Here is a 24,413-nt window from a genome sequence, read left to right on the forward strand (position 1 = left end):
TTATTGGCAGGCACCCAAACCAAAGTAAAAAGCACCTTACCTTTCTCCCGGGGATGTTGTGAGCGGCAGAAGCGGTCGCGGCCGATTGAGCTCCCCGAGAATCCCTCGGTGCCGGCTGGAGCGCGGTCGAGTCGCGAAACTCGCTCAGAAGCACCCGCAGGGTCCCATCTGGATCGCCAAAATGTTAGCGTTCAAAAACACATAATCACAGAAGCGATTATATGCGGTGCTTTTTATTGAAGAGCTCTGGGAATCGGGGTGATTTCCACCCAAATCTGATTCCGACCATACATTCAAGGTGTACGTGTTTTATACTCTATCGTTATATAACTTTCATGATAATTATCAAACTTATATAGTTCTATTGTATACACAGATTTCAGCTAAACATAGCCCCCTTTAAATTTCCAACATAGTTTCTCACGATTCTTCTTATGGTTATATAATAATTACATTTAACTACTAAACAATCATCACATCTAACAATTATAGCATTTATCATACTGCTCACGCAGGTGCAGTGACCTGAGAAAATACAAGGCCTAATATTTTCAAAGATTATTTTTAACATTTTCCAGGGCTCCACTATCAAGAGCATTGTCAGGATTTCATAATTTTGAGGCATGTCAGCTCCATCTACACAGTTCCAATATCTTCTTTAGGTTCTTGACTTCAAGAGTGCATTGTTCCTTTTAAATAGCAATTACTTGTTGATAACCAGAAGAATCCTCATAGTCTTTTGGAAAGTTTGGCTGTTTTGTTCAGGATTAGAGTTTGAGTTTTTCTGAGAAGGTTACTTTAATATCAAAAGTCATTTTAATATCAAAAACTGCCAGTTTGTCAAAAACTTAAAATTTTGATGGAAGCATACCATTTCAACAAAACTTACAGCTGGAAAAGTTGTTTTGGCTCCAGGTACAGTTCCTAGTCAAATCCTGAATCTGACATAACAGCCCAGTTTGGGGGTTTGGAATAGATGCAAATTTGGGTTCCTGAGTCCCTGAAGGTGGTGCAGATAAAAGTTCTCCTGTTCACACTATTTAAAAGATGCAGAAACTCAAGGGCAGTCTGCATTTAATATACAGCTCCTTTTCCCATGAAATGGATCACTTCTAATTCACATTATCCTGTAGATTGTGTTTTGTTTTTTGAGGGACTGAACTCCTTATTATCATTACATCAGTCTTTCAGTTCAAATATGTGGTTTAAGTGTTGGAGCAGCTTAAAGATTGATATAGAATTTGGATAATTTTTATTTTGAAGGGGAATATCTCTTGATAATAAAGCTAGAATTGTAGCCTAAGGTTTAAATATGATGTATTGGGGAAATGATGGCTGTAATGTACCTCCACAGAGCTAACTAATTGGCAGAACAGTCTTGTAAACATCACACCAGGTTAATAAAAGGTTGTGCCAGTTTTAAAGTAGTAAAAGTACCACTAAATAAAACTTTTAAGTAGAGTTTTTCAGCAGTCTGATGTGACAGTTGGCAGAAAGCATCAGAGGACTGAGCCACTTTCTCAGGCTGAGAGATGAGCAATGCCCTGGGAACGGGTCTTTCTGGCATTTAGTGCCCCTCTTTGTTCCCATGGCATTGTGAGATTTAGAAGTTTGGAATTCTAGTACAGATTTTGGAATCTAGCAGATTGTAGCAGATCCCTTTTGGCATTCTGTTTGTTATTAAGCTGGTTTTTGGTGGGTTTTTTTTTCAATAATATCTTATCGCATCTATCTATTCACTTGTTCCTTATTGGTAGAAAGGGATTGGTTGGAATCTAGGGGAGGTTACCCATTTCAGAGTTCCCACCTCTTTAAACTCTTTGAAACCAGGACAACTTGTTTGTAGCTCTGGGCAATGCTGAAGCTCAAAAGCTAATCTATGATTAAGAACCACAAGGAATTGGGGTAACACTGGAGTTTAGGCCTTTCCCCATGTGTGTTCATGGTTACAATACTGGATTCCAGAAAGATAGTAGGTGGCAAATAAGATTATGCACCTTGGTTTGGACGGTAGATGGGAGTTAGAAGAAAACTTTTAATCCAGAATGCTGTAGAACAGATCCTTTTGTGTGCAAGTGTTCCAGGGCCAAATTTTTGCTTTGTTCAAAGTCACAAAACTTTTGAATTCTTGATGACTGAAGGGCTTCCTAAAGGCCAAAAGAAGTGTGGTCAAAGGGTATTGAAAAGAAAAATCCTGAGAGCACAAGGAGCAAAGTGATATGGGAAGATGGCAGGATTTTGGCAGAGCAGTGGTAGGCACAGAGTTTGTGGGAATTGGGGTGGGGCTGTGGCCAAGCCTCACCCCTAATTGGCTACAGCTGTGCAGAACAGGGGAGCAGCATTGAAGGCAAGGAGTGCCCAGGGGCACTGAGCAAGCACCAAAGGGAGCAGGGGGCACACAGGTGCAGGGCATCAACAGGAGGGGATAAAAGGCTGGGCTGAAGGACAAGAAGGGCAGATCCTTGCAGCCTTCTGAAGTGATGTGGTGTTCCTCTGTGTGGGCAGACACCAGAAGCCTTCTGATGAGGAAAGGTGTTCCTGTGGATTGGAAAATGCTTCAAACCTTCTGAAATGGTGTGGTGGAACTGTGTGTGTTGTGGCTGTCTCAACTGTGACATGTGCTGTGACAAGCAGCCGTGTCCAGTTTCTGAGGCAGTGGAACATTGCAGGATTGGAGTGGGTAAGCATGGCAGCATTTGAGAAGGTTGGTGCCCTTTAGGCACTGAGAGGCACTCTGATGTCTCCCTGGAGCCTTCTCTTCTCCAGGCTGAACAAGCCCAGGTCTCGCAGCCCATCTCCATAGCAGAAGATGCAGCCCTTGGATCATTGCTGTGAGCCTTCTCTGGAGTCACTCCAGTGGGTGCATGTTCTTATGCTGGGGACCCCAGATATGAGTGCAGAATTCCCTTTGGGTTCAAGTGGGTGTTTATTCATCACAGTTACACCCACTGTAGGCCAGCTCAGGTGGGAGCAGAGGTCCCTCCATCCTGTTCCCATCCCACCTTCAGCCCATTCCATGGTGCTTTTTTCTGCTGCTTCCCATGAGCTGTTGGCCCTTGCCTTGCCCTGACTGCCCTGGCCTGTGGACACCACCCAGAGATCTGTTGCCAGCTCTCTGGAATTTGAAGCAAAACCCCAACTAATCTCTGAATCAAAGTAAAGGTCTTTGTCTTGCAAACAACCTAATCCTTTGTAAAGCTGTATTAATGCCCAATAAAATTCAAATCTATCTGTTCCTTTACCTCTTAGGCTTTATTCCTTGTTTGAGAGAGCTCTAGTGATGAGTCATTTAGGACTTGGGGTACCTTGGTTCCCTTTTTAGAATGGTGCAAATATTGGAGTTTTGCAGCCAATTTTCTTTAAATCCTGCGAGTTTCCGTTCCCTTTTCATTTCCAATACTTCCACAATTTAATATGAAATGCTGGGTAACAAAACCCAGTAGCACTTGCAGTTGGAAAAAATATGTTGTGCGTAACTGAAAGGAGGAATTCTGCTTGCAAAGTGATGTCTTTGCACTGAGGTGCATCAAGCAGGGGCTCAGTTGGATGCTGGTGCTGAAGCACTTTTCTTGTGGCTTGAGTGTCTGATGGCAACAGCCTGAGATTTTAATAGCAGAAAGAAGTGATTTCCTACGAATTTTCCTCTGAGAACTTGTAGAGTCTTTTCCAGCCTCACGCAGTCTGACCTGTATCTTCTCCAAAACCTGTTGAAATTTTTATACTTTTTAAACTTTTTGTCCCATTTGCAGAGGACAGGAGGGTGCTGCCTATTTTTTTTTCAGATGCTGTGTATTTTGACTGAGGAGGGGCTGGGCTTAGTTTTGCCTTCTCAGCATGAGCTGTACTAGCCCAGTTACTCTCCAGGCTGGGACGTGCAACCTCAGTGGCAGCAATGGTAGATTGAAATGGGCCTGGGCTGTGTTGGGAGAAGAATAATCCTGATGCATCCATGATTTTCCCTCCTGGGCACCTGCAGCAGGTAGAGCTGTGCCCTCCCACTTGAGGCCGCCTGAGCCAGGAATGCTTGCAAAATCTCCTTGGCCCTTTTGCAGCGTTCTGTTTTTCCCCTGGCAGAAGCAGGGCCGGTATCTCCAGGCCATGGGACATCATGACACTGGGTGTTGCTGTGGGACGGCTTGGGTGTTTGAGGGCACACACATGCTGGAGTGTCTCACTGAGCTGAGGCCCCTGTGTGGACATCAGCTGCAGATGACTGGAAAAAGGAATGTGGAATCTCCCAGTTGAAACAAAGAGAAAACTTTATTTTTAGGGGTGACGGGGGTGAGCACCAGGGCTTGGTGCTTGTCTGATCCTGCTCTGGTTTTCGGGACGACTGTAGGGCTTCTTCTCTTGCCGCTGCTGCTGCCAGATCTGCCTGGTACGAATGGGCCCCGCCTGGGAGCGGGGCAAGATCCAGGCTGGGATGTACAGAACTGCTTGGCTCCTGGCTGGCAGAGTGTCCTGGAACAGCTGCACTGCCACCTGGCTGCTGGTGCCAGCGCTCTGGGCTGCCACATGGTCCATCCTGCGGCGCTTTGCCAGCGGGCTCTCGGGTGCCTGCGGCTCTCTGGCTCCCTGTGGGCGGCCGCGCTTCAGGGCCCGCTTTTGGCAGGGGAAGCTGCGGCCGCGGCTGCTGCTGCTGACCAGCCCCATGGCCTGGGACAGCCCCATGGCCCGGGACAGACCCATGGCCCGGGACAGCCATGGCACCTCCTTAGTGGTGGTGCTGGGGCTGGGGCGGCTGATCGCAGCACGCAGCAGGGGCACACGCTTGAGCCGGATGGGTTTTCCCATCTGGCTGCCCGAGTCTTGGGCCCGCTGTCTCCATGAGCGGCGGCGGGTCTGCTCCGGCCTGGGCTGTGCGGAGAGGCGGCCGCTTCTCTTTGCGTCTGCCTCTGCCCGGTGACACAGAGTGCACTGGGGAGAGAGAGAGAGAGGGGAGGTGGTGTGAGCACCTCCCAGGACTCAGGAAATGTCCCTGCAGCATTGTCCCCAAGGCCCTGCTGGCTTGCCTTAAGGGCCTGCAAGTGCCAGAGGCCACAGCCCAGCCTGGCCCGTCAGAGGAGGGCCTCCACTCTGGGCTGATTCTGCAGAGCTCCTGCTTCCCCTTTCTGCTGCTCTTGGCTGCTCCCCCTCTGCCAGCCATGGGCAGCTGTGGGGAGGGAGACTTGGCTCTCACCTCGCTCCTTGCCAGGAGGACGCTTCTCAGCAGCTCTCTGCTGCACCATGGTGGCTACGGAGGAATGCCTGTTGGATGTGTGCCGCAGCACCGCAGGCCTTTATCCTCCTGACAAAATGTGCCGATCCTTCCTTGAGTGAAGAGAGACGCCTATGAACTGCCTCAGAGGCACCAAAACTGGCTCAGGAGCCTTGGGCAAGCTCCTTCTCAGCCATCCACTCCTCAACTGCAAGGTGTGTTGATGCACAACAACTTCTGTACCTCAGGCCTGGCTGGTGATGTCACTCCAGTCCCTCTGGTGTCACAATCAGGAATCTCTGCGGGCTCCATTCCCCTCACTTAGGGAAGGTGTCCTTGTGGGCGCTGGCAGGGACTCTGTCCATGTCAGGCACGGCTGTAGTGGGAAGAGCAGAAATGGGAACAGCTCCATCAGCAGATGGATGGGTTGAGTAGGCTTAGGTCTTAGTACAGGTCATCAGTGATGATTGGTCCCCCCATCAAACCCAGTGGAACTTGTCAAGTCTGAGGTCTTTGCTTACTTGTAGGCCTCTCATGTTAAGGGAATTCCATGTAGGGCCTGTATCGCTTAATTTTCTCCAAAAATTGTCCAGTTAGACCAAGTTGAAAAGTAGCTCTTTTACTGTGGTATGTTTAGGAAGGGACACAGATGTTTCCTAAAAATCAGTCATTCCTAACTGTCATTATCAAAGAATTGTGGTTGTTGATTAGCTTAAATGTACAAAAGAACATGAAACTGAAGTCCAAGCAGGTTTTGACTTAGACTCTAATTCAGAGCCCTTTGGTTAAAAAGAAGCTTGGAGTTCAGTGCTCTTTGCATCTGACATCAATCCAAAAATTGGAAACAATGTTTTGGTCAATCTTTTGTTATTTTTTTAACAATTTAATATGTGTCAAAAACTCCTGAGGATCACTGCATTTGCCTATGAGGTATTTTGAGTTTTCAATGTTTTCTTATTCCCAGGTCAGTTTGTTGCTGTTGCTGGGGGTTTTTTTGTGGGTTTTTTGGTTGTTTGTTTGTTTTGTTTGTTTGTTTTGTTTTTTTCAATTATATCTTATCGCATCTATCTATTCACTTGTTCCTTATTGGTAGAAAGGGATTGGTTGGAATCTAGGGGAGGTTACCCATTTCAGAGTTCCCACCTCTTTAAACTCTTTCAAACCAGGACAACTTGTTTGTAGCTCTGGGCAATGCTGAAGCTCAAAAGCTAATCTACGATTAATAACCAAAGTAATTGGAGTAACACTGGAGTTTAGGCCTTTCCCCATGTGTGTTCATGGTTACAATACTGGATTCCAGAAAGATAGTAGGTGGCAGCTAAGATGATGCATCTTGGTTTGGACAGTAGATGGGAGTTAGAAGAAAACTTTTAATCCATCATGCTGTAGAACAGATCCTTTTGTGTGCAAATGTTCCAGGGCCAAACTTTTGCTTTCTTCAAAGTCACAAAACTTTTGAATTCTTGATGACTGAAGGGCTTCCTAAAGGCCAAAAGAAGTGTGGTCAAAGGGTATTGAAAAGAAAAATCCTGAGAGCACAAGGAGCAAAGGGATATGGGAAGATGGCAGGATTTTGGCAGAGCAGTGGTAGGCACAGAGTTTGTGGGAATTGGGGTGGGGCTGTGGCCAAGCCTCACCCCTAATTGGCTACAGCTGTGCAGAACAGGGGAGCAGCATTGAAGGCAAGGAGTGCCCAGGGGCACTGAGCAAGCACCAAAGGGAGCAGGGGGCACACAGGTGCAGGGCATCAACAGGAGGGGATAAAAGGCTGGGCTGAAGGGCAAGAAGGGCAGATCCTTGCAGCCTTCTGAAGTGGTGTGGTGTTCCTCTGTGTGGGCAGACACCAGAAGCCTTCTGATGAGGAAAGGTGTTCCTGTGGATTGGAAAAAGCTTCAAACCTTCTGAAATGGTGTGGTGGAACTGTGTGTGTTGTGGCTGTCTCAACTGGGACATGTGCTGTGACAAGCAGCCGTGTCCAGTTTCTGAGGCAGTGGAACATTGCAGGATTGGAGTGGGTAAGCACGGCAGCATTTGAGAAGGTTGGTGCCCTTTAGGCACTGAGAGGCGCTCTGATGTCTCCCTGGAGCCTTCTCTTCTCCAGGCTGAACAAGCCCAGGTCTCGCAGCCCATCTCCATAGCAGAAGATGCAGCCCTTGGATCATTGCTGTGAGCCTTCTCTGGAGTCACTCCAGTGGGTGCATGTTCTTATGCTGGGGACCCCAGATATGAGTGCAGAATTCCCTTTGGGTTCAAGTGGGTGTTTATTCATCACAGTTACACCCACTGTAGGCCAGCTCAGGTGGGAGCAGAGGTCCCTCCATCCTGTTCCCATCCCACCTTCAGCCCATTCCATGGTGCTTTTTTCTGCTGCTTCCCATGAGCTCTTGGCCCTTGCCTTGCCCTGACTGCCCTGGCCTGTGGACACCACCCAGAGATCTGTTGCCAGCTCTCTGGAATTTGAAGGAAAACCCAAACTAATCTCTGAATCAAAGTAAAGGTCTTTGTCTTGCAAACAACCTAATCCTTTGTAAAGCTGTATTAATGCCCAATAAAATTCAAATCTATCTGTTCCTTTACCTCTTAGGCTTTATTCCTTGTTTGAGAGAGCTCTAGTGATGAGTCATTTAGGACTTGGGGTACCTTGGTTCCCTTTTTAGAATGGTGCAAATATTGGAGTTTTGCAGCCAATTTTCTTTAAATCCTGCGAGTTTCCATTCCCTTTTCATTTCCAATACTTCCACAATTTAATATGAAATGCTGGGCAACAAAACCCAGTTGCACTTGCAGTTGGAAAGAATATGTTGTGCGTAACTCAGAGGAGGAATTCTGCTTGCAAAGTGATGTCTTTGCACTGAGGTGCATCAAGCAGGTGCTCAGTTGGATGCTGGTGCTGAAGCACTTTTCTTGTGGCTTGAGTGTCTGATGGCAACAGCCTGAGATTTTCATAGCAGAAAGAAGGGATTTCCTACTAATTTTCCTCTGAGAACTTGTAGAGTCTTTTCCAGCCTCACGCAGTCTGACCTGTATCTTTTCCAAAAGCTGTTGAATTTTTTGATACTTTTTAAACTTTTTGTCCCATTTGCGGAGGACAGGAGGGTGCTGCCTATTTTTTTTTCAGATGCTGTGTATTTTGACTGAGGAGGGGCTGGGCTTAGTTTTGCCTTCTCAGCATGAGCTGTACTAGCCCAGTTACTCTCCAGGCTGGGACGTGCAACCTCAGTGGCAGCAATGGTAGATTGAAATGGGCCTGGGCTGTGTTGGGAGAAGAATAATCCTGATGCATCCATGATTTTCCCTCCTGGGCACCTGCAGCAGGTAGAGCTGTGCCCTCCCACTTGAGGCCGCCTGAGCCAGGAATGCTTGCAAAATCGCCTTGGCCCTTTTGCAGTGTTCTGTTTTTCCCCTGGCAGAAGCAGGGCCGGTATCTCCAGGCCACGGGACATGATGACACTGGGTGTTGCTGTGGGACGGCTTGGGTGTTTGAGGGCACACACGTGCTGGAGTGTCTCACTGAGCTGAGGCCCCTGTGTGGACATCAGCTGCAGATGACTGGAAAAAGGAATGTGGAATCTCCCAGTTGAAACAAAGAGAAAACTTTATTTTTAGGGGTGACGGGGGTGAGCACCGGGGCTTGGTGCTTGTCTGATCCTGCTCTGGCTTTCTGGACGACTGTAGGGCTTCTTCTCTCGCCGCTGCTGCTGCCAGATCTGCCTGGTACGAATGGGCCCCGCCTGGGAGCGGGGCAAGATCCAGGCTGGGATGTACAGAACTGCTTGGCTCCTGGCTGGCGGAGTGTCCTGCAACAGCTGCACTGCCACCTGGCTGCTGGTGCCAGCGCTCTGGGCTGCCACAAGGTCCATCCTGCGGCGCTTTGCCAGCGGGCTCTCGGGTGCCTGCGGCTCTCTGGCTCCCTGTGGGCGGCCGCGCTTCAGGGCCCGCTTTTGGCAGGGGAAGCTGCGGCCGCGGCTGCTGCTGCTGACCAGCCCCATGGCCCGGGACAGCCCCATGGCCCGGGACAGCCTTGGCACCTCCTTAGTGGTGGTGCTGGGGCTGGGGCGGCTGATTGCAGCACGCAGCAGGGGCACACGCTTGAGCCGGATGGGTTTTCCCATCTGGCTGCCCGAGTCTTGGGCCCGCTGTCTCCATGAGCGGCGGCAGGTCTGCTCCGGCCTGGGCTCTACGGAGAGGCGGCCGCTTCTCTTTGCGTCTGCCTCTGCCCAGTGACACAGAGTGCATTGGGGAGAGAGAGAGAGAGGGGAGGTGGTGTGAGCACCTCCCAGGAGTCGGGAAATGTCCCTGCAGCATTGTCCCCAAGGCCCTGCTGGCTTGCCTTAAGGGCCTGCAAGTGCCAGAGGCCACAGCCCAGCCTGGCCCGTCACAGGAGGGCCTCCACTCTGGGCTGATTCTGCAGAGCTCCTGCTTCCCCTTTCTGCTGCTCTTGGCTGCTCCCCCTCTGCCAGCCATGGGCAGCTGTGGGGAGGGAGACTTGGCTCTCACCTCGCTCCTTGCCAGGAGGACGCTTCTCAGCAGCTCTCTGCTGCACCATGGTGGCTACGGAGGAATGCCTGTTGGATGTGTGCCGCAGCACCGCAGGCCTTTATCCTCCTGACAAAATGTGCCGATCCTTCCTTGAGTGAAGAGAGACGCCTATGAACTGCCTCAGAGGCACCAAAACTGGCTCAGGAGCCTTGGGCAAGCTCCTTCTCAGCCATCCACTCCTCAACTGCAAGGTGTGTTGATGCACAACAACTTCTGTACCTCAGGCCTGGCTGGTGATGTCACTCCAGTCCCTCTGGTGTCACAATCAGGAATCTCTGCGGGCTCCATTCCCCTCACTTAGGGAAGGTGTCCTTGTGGGCGCTGGCAGGGACTCTGTCCATGTCAGGCACGGCTGTAGTGGGAAGAGCAGAAATGGGAACAGCTCCATCAGCAGATGGATGGGTTGAGTAGGCTTAGGTCTTAGTACAGGTCATTAGTGATGATTGGTCCCCCCATCAAACCCAGTGGAACTTGTCAAGTCTGAGGTCTTTGCTTACTTGTAGGCCTCTCATGTTAAGGGAATTCCATGTAGGGCCTGTATCGCTTAATTTTCTCCAAAAATTGTCCAGTTAGACCAAGTTGAAAAGTAGCTCTTTTACTGTGGTATGTTTCGGGAGGGACACAGGTGTTTCCTAAAAATCAGTCATTCCTAACTGTCATTATCAAAGAATTGTGGTTGTTGATTAGCTTAAATGTACAAAAGAACATGAAACTGAAGTCCAAGCAGGTTTTGACTTAGACTCTAATTCAGAGCCCTTTGGTTAAAAAGAAGCTTGGAGTTCAGTGCTCTTTGCATCTGACATCATTCCAAAAATTGGAAACAATGTTTTGTTCAATCTTTTGTTATTTTTTAACAATTTAATATGTGTCAAAAACTCCTGAGGATCACTGCATTTGCCTATGAGGTATTTTGAGTTTTCAATGTTTTCTTATTCCCAGGTCAGTTTGTTGCTGTTGCTGGGGTTTTTTTTTTGTGGGTTTTTTGGTTGTTTGTTTTTTGTTTGTTTGGTTTTGTTTTTGTTTTGTTTTGTTTTCAATTATATCTTATCGCATGTATCTATTCACTTGTTCCTTATTGGTAGAAAGGGATTGGTTGGAATCTAGGGGAGGTTACCCATTTCAGAGTTCCCACCTCTTTAAACTCTTTCAAACCAGGACAACTTGTTTGCAGCTCTGGGCAATGCTGAAGCTCAAAAGCTAATCTATGATTAATAACCACAAGGAATTGGGGTAACACTGGAGTTTAGGCCTTTCCCCATGTGTGTTCATGGTTACAATACTGGATTCCAGAAAGATAGTAGGTGGCAACTAAGATTATGCATCTTGCTTTGGACAGTAGATGGGAGTTAGAAGAAAACTTTTAATCCAGAATGCTGTAGAACAGATCCTTTTGTGTGCAAATGTTCCAGGGCCAAATTTTTGCTTTGTTCAAAGTCACAAAGCTTTTGAATTCTTGATGACTGAAGGGCTTCCTAAAGGCCAAAAGACGTGTGGTCAAAGGGTATTGAAAAGAAAAATCCTGAGAGCACAAGGAGCAAAGTGATATGGGAAGATGGCAGGATTTTGGCAGAGCAGTGGTAGGCACAGAGTTTGTGGGAATTGGGGTGGGGCTGTGGCCAAGCCTCACCCCTAATTGGCTACAGCTGTGCAGAACAGGGGAGCAGCATTGAAGGCAAGGAGTGCCCAGGGGCACTGAGCAAGCACCAAAGGGAGCAGGGGGCACACAGGTGCAGGGCATCAACAGGAGGGGATAAAAGGCTGGGCTGAAGGACAAGAAGGGCAGATCCTTGCAGCCTTCTGAAGTGGTGTGGTGTTCCTCTGTGTGGGCAGACGCCAGAAGCCTTCTGATGAGGAAAGGTGTTCCTGTGGATTGGAAAAAGCTTCAAACCTTCTGAAATGGTGTGGTGGAACTGTGTGTGTTGTGGCTGTCTCAACTGTGACATGTGCTGTGACAAGCAGCCGTGTCCAGTTTCTGAGGCAGTGGAACATTGCAGGATTGGAGTGGGTAAGCATGGCAGCATTTGAGAAGGTTGGTGCCCTTTAGGCACTGAGAGGCACTCTGATGTCTCCCTGGAGCCTTCTCTTCTCCAGGCTGAACAAGCCCAGGTCTCGCAGCCCATCTCCATAGCAGAAGATGCAGCCCTTGGATCATTGCTGTGAGCCTTCTCTGGAGTCACTCCAGTGGGTGCATGTTCTTATGCTGGGGACCCCAGATATGAGTGCAGAATTCCCTTTGGGTTCAAGTGGGTGTTTATTCATCACAGTTACACCCACTGTAGGCCAGCTCAGGTGGGAGCAGAGGTCCCTCCATCCTGTTCCCATCCCACCTTCAGCCCATTCCATGGTGCTTTTTTCTGCTGCTTCCCATGAGCTCTTGGCCCTTGCCTTGCCCTGACTGCCCTGGCCTGTGGACACCACCCAGAGATCTGTTGCCAGCTCTCTGGAATTTGAAGGAAAACCCAAACTAATCTCTGAATCAAAGTAAAGGTCTTTGTCTTGCAAACAACCTAATCCTTTGTAAAGCTGTATTAATGCCCAATAAAATTCAAATCTATCTGTTCCTTTACCTCTTAGGCTTTATTCCTTGTTTGAGAGAGCTCTAGTGATGAGTCATTTAGGACTTGGGGTACCTTGGTTCCCTTTTTAGAATGGTGGAAATCTTGGAGTTTTGCAGCCAATTTTCTTTAAATCCTGCGAGTTTTCATTCCCTTTTCATTTCCAATACTTCCACAATTTAATATGAAATGCTGGGTAACAAAACCCAGTAGCACTTGCAGTTGGAAAGAATATGTTGTGCGTAACTCAGAGGAGGAATTCTGCTTGCAAAGTGATGCCTTTGCACTGAGGTGCATCAAGCAGGTGCTCAGTTGGATGCTGGTGCTGAAGCACTTTTCTTGTGGCTTGAGTGTCTGATGGCAACAGCCTGAGATTTTCATAGCAGAAAGAAGGGATTTCCTACTAATTTTCCTCTGAGAACTTGTAGAGTCTTTTCCAGCCTCACGCAGTCTGACCTGTATCTTCTCCAAAAGCTGTTGAATTTTTTTCTACTTTTTAAACTTTTTGTCCCATTTGCAGAGGACAGGAGGGTGCTGCCTTTTTTTTTTTTTCAGATGCTGTGTATTTTGACTGAGGAGGGGCTGGGCTTAGTTTTGCCTTCTCAGCATGAGCTGTACTAGCCCAGTTACTCTCCAGGCTGGGACGTGCAACCTCAGTGGCAGCAATGGTAGATTGAAATGGGCCTGGGCTGTGTTGGGAGAAGAATAATCCTGATGCATCCATGATTTTCCCTCCTGGGCACCTGCAGCAGGTAGAGCTGTGCCCTCCCACTTGAGGCCGCCTGAGCCAGGAATGCAAAATCTCCTTGGCCCTTTTGCAGCGTTCTGTTTTTCCCCTGGCAGAAGCAGGGCCGGTATCTCCAGGCCATGGGACATCATGACACTGGGTGTTGCTGTGGGACGGCTTGGGTGTTTGAGGGCACACACGTGCTGGAGTGTCTCACTGAGCTGAGGCCCCTGTTTGGACATCAGCTGCAGATGATAGTGGAGCCCTGGAAAATGTTGAAAATAGTCTTTGAAATTATTAGGCCTTGTATTTTCTCAGATCACTGCACCTGCGTAAGCAGGTTGATAAATGATAAAATTGTTAGATGTGATGATTGCTTAGTAGTTAAATGTAATTATTATATAACCATAAGAAGAATCGTGAGAAACTGTGTTGGAAATTTAAAGGGGGCTATGTTTAGCTGAAATCTGTGTATACAATAGAACAATATAAGTTTGATAATTATCATGAAAGTTATATAACGATAGAGTATAAAACACGTTCACCTTGAATGTATGGTCGGAATCAGATTTGGGTGGAAATCACCCCGATTCCCAGAGCTCTTCATTAAAAAGCACCGCATATAATCGCTTCTGTGATTATGTGTTTTTGAACGCTAACATTTTGGCGACCCCAGATGGGACCCTGCGGGTGCTGCTGAAGCGAGTTTCGCGACTCGACCACGCTCCAGCCGGCACCGAGGGATTCTCAGGGAGCTCAATCGGCCACGACCGCTTCTGCCGCTCACAACATCCCCGGGAGAAAGGTAAGGTGCTTTTTACTTTGGTTTGGGTGCCTGCCAATGAGACGCAGCGAAAGCTACGCTTGGATTGGGCTAAGGAATTCCTGCTGGTACAAGCCTAGGCACTGTTCCATAAGACAATTGTGAAAAGCGTTGCGGGTTCAGCAGTTGTGGTGCGTTTTTGGATGGAGAAGCTCAAAGGGATTTTGGGCAGCAATGCCTCTTTTCCGCAAAGTTCTCCTTTGGGGTGCCTATTAGCACATTGGAAACAGGGTAATTTTGGGGAAGAATTACATAAAGCTAAGTTGATTGATTATTGTAATACGTGGTGGCCAGAATATGTCTTGGAGAATGGTAAAAAATGGCCAAAATACAGAACTCTGCAATATAACACTATTTCGCAGTTAATGTCGTTTTGTAAACAAGAAGGAAAATGGGATGAGGTTCCGTATGTTGATTTGTTTTTCTATTTACGGGGAAAGCCAGAATGGCAGGATGAATGTGGATTAACGGTGGTTAGAGCATCTGCAAGAGATAAGTGTGGGGTTTGTGAGGAACGTTGTTCAGAACACTTGGCGTTGAAAGAAAGTCTGAGTAGGGAAAATTATGCAGATATTGATTTACAGGTAGCTCCAATAAGACCAAGAGAACCTAGCCCTATCCCACCTGCTTCATCTGTCCCTATCCCACTGCCTGCTCCTACCTCACCTAATCCTGAACCTGTCTCGTCTAGTACACCCTTCCCTCTTTATCCTCCTCTCCCACTGTCACCTGATCCCTCTCCTCAGAAGATGAGCAAAATCTAACTGTGATAGAAAGGAGGGGGAGGTATGGAATGTTAATCCCAATATTTCTGGGTGTGACGTGCCTGGCCTCGTCTGACCCTTGCTGCTGGGCCAATAGGCGGCAGCTGTGGTGTTTCAGCTCAGAGATACCTTTGGCCAGCTGGATGCTGCAGCTAGGCACTGGGAACAAATCCAGGCATAGTAGGAACTCAGTTTACCTGTGGTGGAAAAGGTTCAGGTGATGGTGAAGAGAAAAGGGAGAGGATTCTGTCGTAGAGTTTAAATCCAGAGTTTTATTCCAGGATGATAGACCTCTGAATCTTGTAACAGCTCCCAACAGAATCCAGCCCGCATGGTCCCGTATCCTTTTAAGCCCGGGGACAGGGGGAGGGGAAAGCAGAGGTTGGCACACCTGTGGGGGCTGGGATAGGTGAAAAAGGAAGTGGCATCACACTGCAACAGTGCTGGTGGCAGAGCCAGCCAGGTTGTGCTCTGTGTTCCAAAGCCTGTTGGGAGCGGGCATGAAAAGCGCTGCGTGCACAGCAGAGAGTCCTGGAAGGTGCTGGCAAGAGCATCCTGTGGGGACAGGGCTCTGGGCTCTGGCTGGGAACAGCCTGGTTTTGGTGCTGTGAGCACAGGCAGGAGCTGAGGCAGGGGAAGAGGCAGCGGGCAGCTTGTGTTTGTAGAGGGCCTTGGGCTGCACCTCTGAACCTGCACCTGGACACACACTTGGGGGAATACGAGCTAGAGCTGGAGTGCCTGTCCTGAAAGGACCTGGAGTCATTCAGCCTTGCCAGCTTTTCTTAAGGGTGTGTTGGTGTTGCCCAGGAAAGCCACACATTTGGGGAAATGCCTTTGGAGGAAAGGGGCTTGCTTCTCAAGAAAAGTGCTTCCCAGGGAGCTCCCAGTGAGGCAGGTGCGAGTGTCCCCCTTTGTCTCTCTGTGCTCCTTTCAGTCCTTGAGGCCCGTTGCACTTGGCAGAGGAGCAGGGCAAGGAGAAGGCTGTGAAGAGCAGGTTTGGCATCCGCCTGGACCTGCAGAGACCAAGCCAAGCACCTGCAGCAGGGTGTGTTCCCCTGTTTGGACAGGGGGTGAGCAGGAGCATCTCTGTCCAGCCACGAGCCCCAAAGATCTCTGGGAGAGCTGTGAATTAAAAGGCCTTTGCACACACACTTTTCACATCTTTCCAGTCTGCTGTGTTTCAACTCTTGGCAAAAGGCATTTGCCTCCTGCTTGGTGGGAGCTGCTGTGGCCCAGGGCCAGCACAGTGCTGGGCTGTGTGGGCCAGGCAGCGTGGAGAGCCTTGGCTGATCTTGGTGTGTCCCTGGCCTCAGAAAAGGCCTCCCAAGGTGTCCTGCTCATTGGCTCTCCCTGTGCATCTTGAGGAGAACAAGGTGGGCATTTCTGGCAGCTGGGCATCAGCAGGCCTCAAAATGGGGGCGTGTGGTGGAGTGAGCCCAGCTGAGATCCCCTGAGAGGAGCCCAGTGCTCCTTGCTCCTCTCTGCTGACCCGGGAGCGTTTGTCTGCTTTCGGGATGGCCCTGGCTGTGTCAGGGCTGCTCCTTGGACACGAGACAGCCGCTCCTGTGCCGCTGGGTCCCAGCAGTGCCTGGCAGCAGCCCTGCATCCACGTCAGGATGCTGGCCAAGAGAGGCCCTGGAAGCTGAGGCAGCTGATTGGAAGCTTTTGCAGATACACACAGGGCATGGCCAGCAGCGTTCCCTCAGGATACAGCAGTGCTGAGGCGCCTCCCCAGAGCTGCCTGATGCTGCCCACTCCTTGTGGCACCAGTTGCTTTCCTGTGGGATGTTCTAGCTCCCCCAAGAGTGAAGAGGGAGCTGGAGAAAGAGCTGGCCAGGCTGCTCTGGATCCTTTCCCAGCAGCCCTGGCTGAGTGGAGCAGTCCGAGCTGAGCGCAGAGGTGCCCATGGAACAGCCGTGCCCAGGAAGGCTCGCTGGGAAGGGGGATCCAGGAACCACAGGCCTGGCAGCCTGAGCTGCCACCGGGGAAGGCCTTGGAGCAGATCCTCCTGAGTGCCAGCCCACGGCACGTGCAGGGAACCAGGGCGTCTGCTGGAGGCTGGGACAGCTCTGAAGAGGGACAGGCACAGCTGGGGCTCCTGGTGAGGTGTTGAGGGCTTCTGTGTGGGATTTTGGGGGGTAGGTGTTGGTGGGGTGTATGGGAAGGAGTTGTCTGGAAGGTGAGAGGTCTGGGCTGGAATTTGAGTCAGTTTGAAGGCAGCATCTATGCTTTGGCACAGCTTTGGTTATGGAGGGCAGAAAGAATATCTGTGACTATTTCTATTCATGGTCCTGTTTCCCGTGCAGGGAACAAGAGGGGAGAGCTGTACTTTATTGGCCACTTAGATATCTGTACTGGGGGAGGATCAGCCCTTTTGCCATCTACTCATTTGTTTGGCTTACTCTTGTAACACTGAGTGGTCTTTCATTCCTTGAGAGTTTTTATTCCTTAAGAAAATTAGGAGATTATCATCCCTTCATCAGAATCCATTTGCAAATCAAAGAATGGTCTTCTTTTTGGCTCTGTGTAGTGTTATGTTTTCTAAAGTGACATTCAATGGATGATAAGGCAAATGAGTTGCTGCTTCAGGATGGGACACAAACTTGTAGACCAGTCACATTCTCAGGCCATCCCAATAAATTTGGGAAGTTTGCAAATTTTGGAACTACTTGAGCTGAGCAATGGCAAGTAAAACTTTCCTGAAGTGAGGATTCCTTCATGCCAGATTCTTCTGTGTCTTCATGGCCAAGATGTGTTTGTGGTGCAGGAAATGACTTCAATGAGAAAATAATTCCAGCACAGAGTAAGAGCTTCTGACAGAGACCAAGTGTTGCCAGCAGTTGCTGCAGGTGCTGCTGCCATCAGCCCCCAATGCACGTGGGCTTTGGCTCCCTGTGGCACAGCAGCCCCCCGGGGGCACAGGTGTCTGGGGCAGGAGACGGGCACCAGCGCTGCCAGGGCTCGGGGGTGGCAGCTCTGCTTGGGCAGGGACTCTGCCACAGCTGCTGCTGTCAGCGCTGCCCGGGCCCCAGGGCTCAGAGCAGCATTCGTGCCCTGGCCCACACATTCCTTGTCTGTGTCACACCCGTGGGTTTAGGATGGCCACCGGCTGGGAGGTGTCCCAAGGAGGCCGTGCCAGCTTCCCTGGAAGGCCCCGTGCCCTTCCCAGCGCGGCTGCGTCTGCAGCCCTGGGGCTCCTTCTGCTGCCCTGAGCCCGCAGAGCAGGGCAGCGTTTGCTGATGCTCTGAGCCCTTCCTAAAGATCCTGTGGGGCTGCCTTAGACACCTGGGGCCAGGCATTCCTTCCAGCCTGGGCCACTTTGGTTGGGCTGGGGGCGGCCCCAGGGCAGGCGGCAGTGTGTGCAGGGGCCCTTTGTGACACGGTGCAGCACGGTCACTGTGGCATAGAACGGGTGTCCAAGGGCCCTTTATGACACGTGGGAAATAGAAGCCTGCCCGGCTGCTGGGAACAGGCAACGGGGCAGAAAGGGACAGAGCGGTGCCGTGTGGAGCCCCCGCACAGCGCCCTCGTTCCTGTCCCACCCGAAACCTTTCCGAGGCGTTATTCCTGCAGGTGACCTCAAGGCCAGACCACAGGACTTGCTGACCCGTGGTCTCCCCGAGGCTTCTCTTCTGCAGGAGCCTTTGAGGCCAGACCCCAATCCTTGACAGGAGTCTCCTGTCCTTGTGGCAGGAGCCCTTGAGACCGAGCGCAGGACTTGCCCTCCTGCAGCCTTCCTGAGGCTTCTGTCTTGGAGGTGCCTTCCAGGCAGCACTTGGTGACTTGGAGCTTTTGCAAGGCATCTCACCTGCAAATAGCCACAAATCCAGTCAGAGATATGGAGCAGAGACCCCCGAGAGTGCCCAAGCTGGCCTGGGTGGAGGAGGAGGAAGAAGGCCCTGCAGCTGCCCCAGCACAGGAGACCGAGGAGGTGGTGCCGTTCCAGCCACCACAGGAGGGTGAGTGGCAGAGCTGGGCCACAGGGTTGGCATCTGCAGCCAGCTTGACCCCATGCCATGCCATGCCATGCCATGCCATGCCATGCCATGCCATGCCATGCCATGCCATGCCATGCCATGCCATGCCATGCCATGCCATCCTATCCCCTGGGGAAATGCCCATGCACAGGACGGAAGAGGGCCTGGGCAGACACCCTGCAGTGGCCGCGCTCCATCCCCTGGGCCATCCCGGGGCTCGCCATGCCTGGGCAGCGCAGGGCTGGGCTGTGTTCTCCGGCCTCTCCCGCAGTTCCTCAGCTCTGGCTGCTCTCGCTCTTTGCCAGATGCAGCCCTGGAGTGCACACAAGAGCAGGAATCCAGCCGTGGCCGCTTCCGCAGCACAGCGCAGGTACCTGCAGCCACCCCCACCTGGGCTGGGCCTCCTGTCTCTGCTCAGCCCAGCACCGTGTGTGCAGCACTCCATGCAACATCCCCAGCTTCCTGCCCTTCTCCTACAGTTCATCTGCAAATTCATGAGGAGAATGCAGGAGGAAGAGACCATGGCCATGGGCACTGGGCTCAGACCATACTCGCCCATCTTCAAAACCAAGCCCAGCGCTGCCCTCCTGTGTATGCTTGTAGAGGAAGGTTTTTACTATCCAAACCAAGTAAGCAGCCTGTGGGCAGGGTTTGATCCTCCCAGGAATTGCTTGGCCTCCCAAGCCACGAATGCTGGTTGCTGTGAGCCTTTGAGGCCACATGGCAGTGTTCTGGGAAGGGAAGCACTTCTCTGGGCAAGCTGGGAACATTGCTCCCCCTGGCAGCTTCCCAAGTCTCCCTGTGCCTTCTCCAGGTGCCTGCCATGGTGAGGTTCATCCACCAGTGGCTCGTGGCCAATGATTGTGCTGAAGCCAGGCTGGAGGAGGCCCTGCTGGATCTGACGGAAGCACAGCCAGATGACGCAGTCCTGACTCTGCTGCGTGTGGCCCCATCCTGTGACAGGTATGGGGCCCACCTGCCCAGAGGACTCAGGCCTCCCCAGCCCATCAGCCCGTACAGCCTGCCGTAGGTGTCTGAGCAACAGAGACTTCCAGGGCCCTCTGGCTGCTGCCTTTGCCAGCCCTGGCACGTCAGCCCCTGAGCCTGCTGCCATGCTCCCTCCCTGCCCCTCAGGGCTCTGTCCCCACAGGCCTGGGCTGCCTGGCTGCTGCTGGCCAGGGCCAGTGGGCAGAGGCAGAGCTGGCAGCCAGCTCAGCTCCCCACGCTGCTGTGGCTGAGACCCCCCTGAGACAGAGCTCTGACCCCCCAGAGCTGCCATGGCCATGTGGAAGACCATCATGGGCTCAGCCAGGACTGCCGAGCTGGCACAGCTGATCCTCCTGGATGTGCTGGGGAGCTGGCCAGAGCACAGCACGTGCACCTCCGATGGGGACCAAACGGCTGTCTTTAACCTGGCTGTGAGTTTCTGCAAGTGGCCTTTGCTGGCCCCAAGGCCGCCTTTCCAGCAGCTCTCCATCCTCCTTCCCCTACTGCATCTGCCTGCCTCAGGCGCTGGCCTGAAACCTGGCCCAGGGGCAGCTTCAGGCCCAGCAGGCCCCGTGCTCCCCCTGCCAAGGTCTCTGCGGGCCTCTCCCTGCCACGCTTGGGCCCTGCCACACGGATGCCTGGGCACTGAGCGCTGTCTCGGGGGCCTTTGTCCCTTGCAGGCAACCGTGGTGATGTGGAAGATCCTGCAGGTGCCCTGTCTGCCACGGATATTGAAGGTGTATTTCCCCCGCCTATTTGTGCATCTGCTCTTCCAAGTGTTCTCCAGCACCTTGGAGATGCCAGAGGAGGTCGATGCCTTCTGGAAGGGATGCCAGCAAGAGCACGGCCTTGCCACCAGCCCCAACAGGTGCTCCATCCCACTCCTCCTGTCCCTGCCACATGGCCTGCCAAGGAGCCAGTGCTGCCAGCGTCACCTGGCCTTTGCTGTGCACACAGGTTTGCAGTGCGCACCCTGAAGTCCCTGCTCTGCCTTCTCCGCTGTGAGGATGTGGTGGTGGCAATGGAACGCAGGTGTGGCTGGGACACGCTGCTCTCTCTTGACACCCACCACTTTGCCATGGCTCTGCTGGCCAGGTGAGAGCCCCTTCTCCCCACGGCCTCTGACATTTGTGCTCTGTGCCCAGGGTGTCCTGCAAAGTTTCCATGGTCATGGGCCAGAGGGCCTTGTCACTGTGGGACAGCCAAGCAGACTGGAAAAGGCTGGCAGAGGAGGGTGCCCATGAGAAAGCAACTCCCGAGTGGCCCGGGTCCCCTTGCTGGAAGGGTGGTGGGGAAAGATGAGAACTCTGTGAGTCACTCCTGGCAGAGATTTGCCCCACTGGCTCAGGGTCTTGTTTCCTTTTTCCTCTTTTTAGAGAAATTTCCCATTCAGCCCTACACTTTTGTTCCGGGATTGCATTCTACCTGCTCGCCATGCTCGGCCAAGAGATGCCATACTGGGATTTCCCTGCCCTGGCATTCCTTGTGGAGGTGAGCCTCAAGGCCAGCGCTGCCTCCCAGCTCTCTGCCCTCTCGTAGGCACAGCTGCCAGAACGGTGCCCGTGCCCTGTGCTGCTGCCTGGGCCTGGCCCTGTGCGGTTCCGGGCTCCTGCCGGCCGGCTCCCTGTCACTGCCCTGTGCCTTTCAGGTCCTCGAGTGCCTGGACTTGAGGGAATGCAGTGACAGAGTTCTGCAGATCATGGCACAGAACCTGCAGAGCCAGCACAGGGCCAGGCGTTACTTGGCACTCAGAGGCCTGGTAGTGCTGGGCAAGAATCCCTTGATGGTGAGAAGGGGGCAGTGGCTGAAGCCGTGCAGGCAGCGTGGGGCCGGGCAAGGCAGTCGCTTGGCCTTGCCTGGGCTTGGGGCGCTGGGGCAGCTGCTCCCAGCTCTCCTGCCTCCCGCTTCAGCTGCCCCAGTGCTTTGGGACAGGCCTTTGGCCTCTGGGCCCTGCGGCAGCAGACTGGCCTTTCACAAACTTGTGTTCTGCACAGGCTGAAAAAATGGGGAGCCTGACCCAAAGTCTTGTGGAGCTCCTGCAGGAAAATGATAGCCACATGATCAGGATGACCATTCTTCTACTCCGATATTTGCTCCTGGATATTGGGGGCGCCCCAATAGCCACCCCCATTGCCCTGCAGCTGGCTGAGGCGCTCCTGCCACTCTTTGACCACGTAAGGCTCTGTGCCCACAGCCACGGCCGCGGCTGCTGCCCGGACGCTTGGTGCCCTGTGCAGTTGCAGGCCTGTGCCCTGGGGGGCCTGAAGCAGCTGATGCTGAGGTCTTTTGCCCTTCCTCTCCTACAGGATGATATCCGGGTGCAGCTGAGCTCCATGTGTGTCTTTCAAGAGATGCTGGACTTTTTAAGAGAAGATGGAAGAAAGGCCCTGAAGTCCCACGTTCGCCAGAGCCTGGTCCCACTCTACGTCCACTGCCATGATGAGAATCAGATTGTTGCTGAGGTCAGGACCTGTGGCCACCTGCTGTCCCCCTGGCAGGGGACTGGGCTGCCTCCTGCCCTGGCACCTCTCAGGCTGCAGCCTCCTCCAGGCTGTGGCACTGGGATGCTCCTGTGCCCTGGCCTGTGGGGCCAAGACCGTGTCTCTGCTGCTCTCCAGGCCTCCCGGGAAACGCTGCACTCTGCAGCCGGCTTCCTGAAGAGGCAGAATCTCGAACAAATGCTCCAGGTGGATCAGACATGGAGGTTTGGCGAGTGCTTGGTAAGAGAAGCCGAGAACGCCCAGGCTCGGCCTGGAGAAGGCCCCTGAGGGCGGTGCTCAGTGTGCGGGGCCGGGCAGCTGTGCCCCTGCCCGCTGCTGCAGCCAGAGGCCGCGGGGGCTCTTCTCCAGGCTCCCGTGGGCCCGAGCCGGGTGCCCATGGAGCCCCGGCCCGGCGGGGCTGCGGGCCGGCGCCGCGGCTCCCCGGGCAGCAGCCGGCCCTCTGCCCCCTGCCCTCGGGAGCCCTTGGCCAGCGGCTGCTGTGGCCGCGCCTCAGGCCTCTGCGGCCAGGGGAGGCCGGGGCTGGGCGCAGGCAGCGCCCGGCCCAGGGGCTGAGCCCGCGCCAACCCTTCCCTCCTGCCGCTCTCTGCAGCTGGCCGAGGACAGGAGCCGAGCGGCCGAGCACCTGCGCCGGGCCCTGCGTTACCTGCAGAGCCCACAGGAGCCCCTGCGAGAGGCGGCCATCAGGTTCATGGGTGAGCCACGAGCCCGGGCTCCCTCCCCGTCCCGCCGCAGCTCGGCCCCGGCCCCGCCTGCTGCCCCGGCAGCGCCAGCCGGGCCCGGCACCGTGGAGCCCCGCCTGGGCTGGGCATTGCTGCTGCCGCCCTCTGGCAGCCGTGCCCTGGGGCGGCAGCGTGCGCCAAGGGCCGGGCTGAGCCCTGCCGGGCCAGCAGCCCGTGTGGCCACAGCGCCGGCAGCGCCGCTGGCAGGGAGCTGTGCCGCTGGCGCCGTGACAGGCTCTGTGTTCACAGGCATGGCCGGGCGGCACCTGAGGGGGCAGCAGCAAGAGCTGCAGCTGATCTGCACTGGTGAGTGAGGCCAGCGGGCTGGCAGCGGGGGCTGCCAGGGGGAGAGCTGCAAGCCCTGCCCCGGCTGCGGAGGGCTCTGCTCCTGGGGGCAGAGCACACTGAGATTTCAGGGCCACGTGGGCCATTGGTGGCCAGCAGCTTCGGGCTGATCCCCTTGCTCCCTGCTCCCTCCTGGCCATGGCAAGAGCCGGCTGAGATGGCCCTGGCAGGGGGCTCTCCTCGGCTCCCCGCAGATCCGGCATCTGACCATGGCTCTGTTCCTCTCTCTTGCAGCCCTGGAACGCCTGAGGGAGGACATGAGCAGTGCCGTGTCAGAGCTGGCACTTGAAACACTGCATGTCCTCCGAGCAACAGCCAGTGGGCGATATTCCATCTTCCAGAGGCTGCACGACCAGCTGCACAGGGCATGGATCACTCGGCCTCGTCTGTCACGGCTGGGCTGGCTGCACTGCTGGAGCTCTGAGGACAGTTGATCCGGGAGGCTCTCTTTGCTGGGGCAGCCTGAGCCAGTGGGGATTTTTACTTTTCTTTAAGATTTTTCTTTTCTTCCATTCTATCTTTTATCCTATGGAAATATATACCCTGTTATAATATACACACTCTCAGGAGATTTTCTTTGCTGCCCAGGGTCCGTAGGGCATAGGGAAAGTGGAGAAAAGCCTGCTTCTACTTAGCATGCTGCCCATGCATGCAGTGCTGCAGGGAAAATGGCCAGAAGCCCCTTGGCCTGTGGTGGCTCTGCTGAAGCCTTTGTGCTGCCCACAGAGCGGCTGGGCAGGGGCCGGAGCTGCGGGGATCCCTGCCAGAGCGGTGCCTGGAGATGGCCACAAGGCCTGTGCCAGGCAGGAAGCGCCATCCGTGCCCTCCTGCCCGTCTGCTGCTGCCTGCCTTGCTGAGGGCTCCCAGGTGCCTCTGGCTGGGGCTGCTCTGGAGCTGCTGTGGGGCTGCGGCGCTGCTGCCGGGCAGCTTGGCCGGGCTGGGGCAGGGCCTGAGGGGCTGGGGCGCTGGCAAGCCCTGAGCAATGGGGCTGTCAGAGGCCACAAGCAGCCCCCTGGCAGCCGCCTTCTTCCTGCCAGAGTTGACTTGCAAGAGGGATCCTGGGCACTCTGCAACTAACAGCATCAGTGTTGTTGGAAAGCCAAATGCAGGGAAATGTCAGACCTTTGGTCTTGTCAGCAAAGCTCAGAATTAAACACAGCATTTGATCTGAGACCTTGGAAAGGGCTTCCGAACTCAGGTGCTAGAAGCCAGAATGCGGATTTCTAGTTTCTAGCAGAGACACGGGGAGGAAAGTTGAAGTGGAGGAATGTTTAGAGTT

This window comes from Agelaius phoeniceus, unplaced genomic scaffold (genome assembly GCF_051311805.1).
Source record: "Agelaius phoeniceus isolate bAgePho1 unplaced genomic scaffold, bAgePho1.hap1 Scaffold_115, whole genome shotgun sequence".
NCBI lineage: Eukaryota > Metazoa > Chordata > Aves > Passeriformes > Icteridae > Agelaius > Agelaius phoeniceus.